Source organism: Oncorhynchus gorbuscha, unplaced genomic scaffold (assembly GCF_021184085.1).
Source record: "Oncorhynchus gorbuscha isolate QuinsamMale2020 ecotype Even-year unplaced genomic scaffold, OgorEven_v1.0 Un_scaffold_2235, whole genome shotgun sequence".
Classification (NCBI taxonomy): Eukaryota; Metazoa; Chordata; class Actinopteri; order Salmoniformes; family Salmonidae; genus Oncorhynchus; species Oncorhynchus gorbuscha.
The window spans coordinates 75,001-82,707 of NW_025746800.1; the positions used below are offsets into that span (position 1 = coordinate 75,001).

General features: G+C 45.1%; 1 long non-coding RNA gene across 1 annotated transcript; it reads left to right on the forward strand.

Moving 5' to 3' along the window:
- Window positions 1-6,282: 6,282 nt before the first annotated feature.
- On the forward strand, window positions 6,283-7,063 carry LOC124025381. Its single transcript, XR_006837176.1, has 2 exons — window positions 6,283-6,472; window positions 6,618-7,063. It is a non-coding gene; the product is annotated as an uncharacterized LOC124025381 (long non-coding RNA).
- Window positions 7,064-7,707: the final 644 nt, after the last annotated feature.

Genomic DNA, 7,707 nt, shown 5'->3' on the forward strand with positions numbered 1-7,707 from the left:
ATCTCCATACTGTCTGTCTCCACACTAACATATATCTCCATACTGTCTGTCTCCACACTAACATATATCTCCATACTGTCTGTCTCCACACTAACATATATCTCCATACTGTCTGTCTCCACACTAACATATATATCCATACTGTCTGTCTCCACACTAACATATATCTCCATACTGTCTGTCTCCACACTAACATATATCTCCATACTGTCTGTCTCCACACTAACATATATCTCCATACTGTCTGTCTCCACACTAACATATATCTCCATACTGTCTGTCTCCACACTAACATATATCTCCATACTGTCTGTCTCCACACTAACATATATCTCCATACTGTCTGTCTCCACACTAACATATATCTCCATACTGTCTGTCTCCACACTAACATATATCTCCATACTGTCTGTCTCCACACTAACATATATCTCCATACTGTCTGTCTCCACACTAACATATATCTCCATACTGTCTGTCTCCACACTAACATATATCTCCATACTGTCTGTCTCCACACTAACATATATCTCCATACTGTCTGTCTCCACACTAACATATATCTCCATACTGTCTGTCTCCACACTAACATATATCCCCATACTGCCTGTCTCCACAGGTCTCCTCACTGCAGCTCCAGGTCTATATCTTCCTATCTGAGCCACGATGAACCTTGTGAACAGCAGCCAGTGGTTCCTGACCCAGCCGTCTCCCAGCCCAGCAGGACCCAGTAAAGGACTGGGCTGTAGTAACACCTGGCAGGCAGAGACAGGCCGCATCACTCAGATGGTCATCACCGTGCTCATCTTCCTGGTGAGTCTCTAGTCTGGAGAATCATTATAGTTCAGTCTACATCAATACAGGTACTGCTGTGCAGGTTGTTCGTCCCAGCGCGCCTGATTCAATCGGCTTTAATCGAGACCATGCCATGTTGAATCAGGGGGTTAGTGTTGGGCTGGAACAAAACCATGTTGAATCAGGGGGTTAGTGTTGGGCTGGAACAAAACCATGCCATGTTGAATCAGGGGGTTAGTGTTGGGCTGGAACAAAACCATGTTGAATCAGGGGGTTAGTGTTGGGCTGGAACAAAACCATGTTGAATCAGGGGGTTAGTGTTGGGCTGGAACAAAACCATGCCATGTTGAATCAGGGGGTTAGTGTTGGGCTGGAACAAAACCATGCCATGTTGAATCAGGGGGTTAGTGTTGGGCTGGAACAAAACCATGTTGAATCAGGGGGGTTAGTGTTGGGCTGGAACAAAACCATGCCATGTTGAATCAGGGGGGTTAGTGTTGGGCTGGAACAAAACCATGCCATGTTGAATCAGGGGGGTTAGTGTTGGGCTGGAACAAAACCATGTTGAATCAGGGGGTTAGTGTTGGGCTGGAACAAAACCATGTTGAATCAGGGGGTTAGTGTTGGGCTGGAACAAAACCATGTTGAATCAGGGGGGTTTGTGTTGGGCTGGAACAAAACCATGTTGAATCAGGGGGGTTAGTGTTGGGCTGGAACAAAACCATGTTGAATCAGGGGGGTTAGTGTTGGGCTGGAACAAAACCATGTTGAATCAGGGGGGTTAGTGTTGGGCTGGAACAAAACCATGCCATGTTGAATCAGGGGGGTTAGTGTTGGGCTGGAACAAAACCATTGGCATAGCCCCAGTTCTTGAGGTTCCTGCAGTGTCTTCTGATTTATGACATCACTTCCTCTTCTCTGTCCCCAGGTGGGCGTGTCCTTGAACAGCCTAGTGGTGTATGCGTTGGCCTGGCGTGGGCGTGGCCGCCTGACAAGGCGTGGCAGCTTGGGCCAAGGGGAGACGCGCGGCGCCAGCAGCTTCCGTGTCTACGTAGTGAACCTGGCGCTGGCTGACCTGGTCCTTCTCCTCCGCACCCTCTAATGCTGGCGTACCTGGCCCACAGCTGTAGCTGGCCCGTGGGGAAACTGGCCTGTCGCCTGGTGATATTCCTGAGAGGCCTGGGACTATACGCCGCAGCCTTCCTGCTGTGTGCCGTGGCTGTGGAGAGATGTCTGTGTCTCCTCAGGCCGGTCTGGTCCAGTCTGAAGCGTCCTCGCTGGGCAGTTCCCCTGGTGTGTGGTCTCCTCTGGGGGCTGGCTGCTGCCCTGGCTACCCCTTACCTCCACACTGCCGACCTGCTGAGATCAACGGTACTACCCAGTGTCTGGAGAGCCTGGGGTACAGCACGGGGCTGTTTGTGACTGAGACGGTGGCCGGGTTCCTCCTGCCGTTAACGGTGTTCCTGGTGAGTAACGTAGCCGTGCTGTGGACCGCCAGGCAGGCAGGAGTCGCCGGACCAACCTCTCCATCCTCCTCTTCTTCCTTTTCGGCGACTGCGAGACAGATGGCCAGGCTGTACCGGGTCCTCTTCCTCACCATGCTCCTCTTCCTGTCCTGCTGGGTCCCCTACTTTACCTGCCGCTTCCTGCGGGCGCTGGCTGTAGGGCGGCCTGAGCGGGCGGGGCTGTACCGGGCGTCGTTCACAGGGGCGTACGTCTCTCTGTTCCTGGTGTACCTGAAGAGCTCCCTGAACCCTGTCCTCTATGTGTTCGCCGCCCGAGGCCTGGGGCGAACCGTCCGCGCCTCGCTCCCCTCCACCATCGAGAGAGTCTTCAACTATGACTATTCTGACTCCAGGAGTAGACGGACCCTAAGGAGGGAGGATTCACAGATCTAGTGCCCTAAAACGCCCTGTTAGGGACCCTAAGGAGGGAGGATTCACAGATCTAGTGCCCTAAAATGCCCTGTTAGGGACCCTAAGGAGGGAGGATTCACAGATCTAGTGCTCCACAGTCCTGTTAGGGACCTTGCAGTTTTACTAGCAGACTGTAGAGATCCATTGTGATCGCTGGCCAACATGAACTCAGACGTTACAGTCTTACTTCAGCCCTGTGTGGACTACATGGACTGCATTATTATAGCAATAGGCATTATCTTAGACTGGGTGACAGGCTTACTTCAGCCCTGTCTGGACTACATGTATATATTATAACTATAGGCATTATCTTAGGCTGGGTGACAGGCTTACTTCAGGCCTGTCTGGACTACATTATTAGGACTATACTGCATTATCTTAGGCTGGGTGACAGTCTTACTTCAGCCCTGTCTGGACTACATTATTAGGACTATACTGCATTATCTTAGGCTGGGTGACAGGCTTACTTCAGCCCTGTCTGGTCTACATTATTAGGACTATACTGCATTATCTTAGGCTGGGTGACAGTCTTACTTCAGCCCTGTCTGGACTACATTATTAGGACTATACTGCATTATCTTAGGCTGGGTGACAGGCTTTGCTTCAGCCCAATGACGTCATTGGAGTCTTGGTGTAAAACAAGTTCGGCTACACCGCATTACACACTGCAACAATCTCTCCAATCATGAGCCCTGTCCTGGCCTGCCTCTTCAGTGATGCCTAAAACCACCAGTTCTGTGTACGGCGGCACTTTAGGAGGCCCGAGTCACAGTGGTTTCTCAAAGTCATTTTTGATTCGCCCAAAAAAAAGCATGGAACAAATGAGCCACGTTGGGCAGAACCAAGTACGACTTAGCGAGATCCTATTGGCTCGTTCTATTATCATCTGCATATTTCTGTTAGGGAACGCTCCTCTGTGAAGTGCGCATGTGCAATTAATAAATTTGCCTTTACACTCCGAAAACAACACGATTAAAAATTAAAAATTAAAGTTTTGCAAATGTTCAAGTCTACAAACCTTAGTCTACTTTGTTCATAAGATATTCTAGTTTTGGGAACATAAAACATTATTGAAAATGTTGGCCAAAGTCCATCTCGTTCCGTCTTCTCCCATTTGCCCTCCAGTGAGCTTCCTCTCAGTCCCACATGGAAACGCCAAAGCAGATGCTTCACTTCTAAAAACCCACGGAAATATCTCATTGAAATATCTCATTGAAATATCTCATTGAAATATCTCATTGAAATATCTCATTGAAATATCTCATTGAAATATCTCATTGAAATATCTCATTGAAATATAAAAGGAGAAAGAGAACAAGAGCGAGGTCAGCGTGTTATTAATGTTATTGTTATGTTATTATGTTATGTTATTAATGTAGCCCACAGTGATGATGTTATTCAGAGTTATTGACCTCACAGTAAACCAGATTCGAGTCATTTACAATTCAACATGTTGATTCAAAAGCTGCACTGACAGATAACGTTAAAACTAACGTCAAGGAGTACCCAGTCTAGCTATAACGTTAAACTAACTAACATCAGGGAGTACCCAGTCTAGCTATAACGTTAAACTAACTAACATCAGGGAGTACCCAGTCTAGCTATAACGTTAAACTAACTAACATCAGGGAGTACCCAGTCTAGCTATAACGTTAAAACTAACGTCAGGGAGTAGCCAGTCTAGCTATAACGTTAAACTAACGTCAAGGAGTACCCAGTCTAGCTATAACGTTAAACTAACGTCAAGGAGTACCCAGTCTAGCTATAACGTTAAACTAACGTCAGGGAGTACCCAGTCTAGCTATAACGTTAAACTAACGTCAAGGAGTACCCAGTCTAGCTATAACGTTAAAACTAACTAACGTCAGGGAGTACCCAGTCTAGCTATAACGTTAAACTAACTAACGTCAGGGAGTACCCAGTCTAGCTATAACGTTAAAACTAACGTCAGGGAGTACCCAGTCTAGCTATAACGTTAAACTAACGCCAGGGAGTACCCAGTCTAGCTATAACGTTAAACTAACTAACATCAGGGAGTACCCAGTCTAGCTATAACGTTAAACTAACGTCAGGGAGTACCCAGTCTAGCTATAACGTTAAAACTAACTAACGTCAAGGAGTACCCAGTCTAGCTATAACGTTAAAACTAACGTCAGGGAGTACCCAGTCTAGCTATAACGTTAAACTAACTAACATCAGGGAGTACCCAGTCTAGCTATAACGTTAAAACTAACGTCAGGGAGTACCCAGTCTAGCTATAACGTTAAACTAACTAACATCAGGGAGTACCCAGTCTAGCTATAACGTTAAAACTAACGTCAGGGAGTACCCAGTCTAGCTATAACGTTAAACTAACTAACGTCAGGGAGTACCCAGTCTAGCCATAACGTTAAACTAACTAACGTCAGGGAGTACCCAGTCTAGCTATAACGTTAAACTAACTAACGTCAGGGAGTACCCAGTCTAGCTATAACGTTAAAACTAACGTCAGGGAGTACCCAGTCTAGCTATAACGTTAAAACTAACGTCAGGGAGTACCCAGTCTAGCTATAACGTTAAACTAACTAACGTCAGGGAGTACCCAGTCTAGCCATAACGTTAAACTAACTAACGTCAGGGAGTACCCAGTCTAGCTATAACGTTAAACTAACTAACATCAGGGAGTACCCAGTCTAGCTATAATGTTAAACTAACGTCAGGGAGTACCCAGTCTAGCTATAACGTTAAACTAACTAACGTCAGGGAGTACCCAGTCTAGCTATAACGTTAAACTAACTAACGTCAGGGAGTACCCAGTCTAGCTATAACGTTAAACTAACTAACGTCAGGGAGTACCCAGTCTAGCTATAACGTTAAAACTAACGTCAAGGAGTACCCAGTCTAGCTATAACGTTAAACTAACTAACGTCAGGGAGTACCCAGTCTAGCTATAACGTTAAAACTAACGTCAGGGAGTACCCAGTCTAGCTATAACGTTAAAACTAACTAACGTCAGGGAGTACCCAGTCTAGCTATAACGTTAAACTAACTAACGTCAGGGAGTACCCAGTCTAGCTATAACGTTAAACTAACGCCAAGGAGTACCCAGTCTAGCTATAACGTTAAACTAACGTCAGGGAGTACCCAGTCTAGCTATAACGTTAAAACTAACTAACGTCAGGGAGTACCCAGTCTAGCTATAACGTTAAACTAACTAACGTCAGGGAGTACCCAGTCTAGCTATAACGTTAAACTAACGCCAAGGAGTACCCAGTCTAGCTATAACGTTAAACTAACGTCAGGGAGTACCCAGTCTAGCTATAACGTTAAAACTAACTAACGCCAGGGAGTACCCAGTCTAGCTATAACGTTAAACTAACTAACGTCAGGGAGTACCCAGTCTAGTTATAACGTTAAAACTAACGCCAGGGAGTACCCAGTTTAGCTATAACGTTAAACTAACTAACGCCAGGAGTACCCAGTCTAGCTATAACGTTAAAACTAACTAACGTCAGGAGTACCAGTCTAGCTATAACGTTAAACTAACTAACGTCAGGGAGTACCCAGTCTAGCTATAACGTTAAACTAACTAACATCAGGGAGTACCCAGTCTAGCTATAACGTTAAACTAACATCAGGGAGTACCCAGTCTAGCTATAACGTTAAACTAACATTAGGGACGACCAATCACGGCCGGATGTGATACAGCCTGGAATCGAGCCGAGGACTGTAGTGACGACTCTTACACAGACCAATTACTTAACCAATTACTGTTTAATCAGGTACTGTCCAAATATGTTATACATTACTGATAAAGATGACGTTAGCCACTTTTGGTACTTTTGGCAGCTTCAGCTCAATCAGCTTTCTGTTGAAAAAACTAAACTCAATAACTTTGAGTTAACATTTTTTTCCCCCAATTTATAGACGATGGACATACGCAACTGAATATGCAGCTCAACAAACACGGTTGTTTGTATTTGCAGCAGGAAGTGAATAGTTTGTGTTTACAATGATTTATCATGTCGCCATCTACATGGTAAGATGGGATGGCTGCCAACGATGGGCGCTCCTCAGCCTGTTGTGGTTCTGGATGGCCAGACTGCGCGCAAGAGAGACACTGTCATGTGGGGAAGCATACAGGGCTTATTTCAGCATGTTTTATCTTGTTACTGATACCATGTTGTGTTTTAAGGTGTTTTGACTGATTTCATGTCAATGCAAATGTATTTTTAAAAAAACAAACGTGATAACTTGCTCACCGTCGACTGTAATGATGTATTTGAAACAACAAGTGGTCATTGTGCAAATGTTGTTGTTTTTTTCCTTCCAATAAACATCGGAGACGAAATATAGTTTCCACGTTAACAATCTTAAGACATATGTTTTGGTTTGCGCGCATTTTGTTGCCAAAGCGACAGCTGGAGAACACTGGTTATTGAGGTAAATGAAGGACAAGACAGTTGAATGTTAAAATGGGAGTGAACTGCTAATATCATTAAGGAACAGAAATTATCTCAGATGTAAACAGGATTTAGTTCATATTCTCTGTGTGTGTGTCTGTTCAGAATACTCCATAATGCTGCTGTGTTCTGTACTATAGGAGATACAGGAAAGCAGAACAGAGCGAGAACATAGAGAGAAGGGGGAGGCCCACACAAAGACAACATGTAGCCTGGCGGCACCAAGACAGACAGTAGTCCTTGCTGAACATTACTTCTCAAAACAAATATGCCGCGACTGCCACATCCTGTGTGTATAAACAGTGGTGAGCGATCTATCTTAAAGATATAAACGCTCATGGGAAAGAGTGCAGTAATAGGTTTGCACCTACAGTTTAATGTCTTATCTTTATGGAAGGGCTAACATCCTAGAATTGTGTGATATAACTCACAAACATTGTGAATATTTAGTTGGGGGGAAAGGACGGTATGCTGGTATGTACAGGGAGGAGGGTGTTGGAGGGAGTATTTGTTTCTGTGCAACTAGTTTGGTAGAAATAACGTCCTGTAGCTAA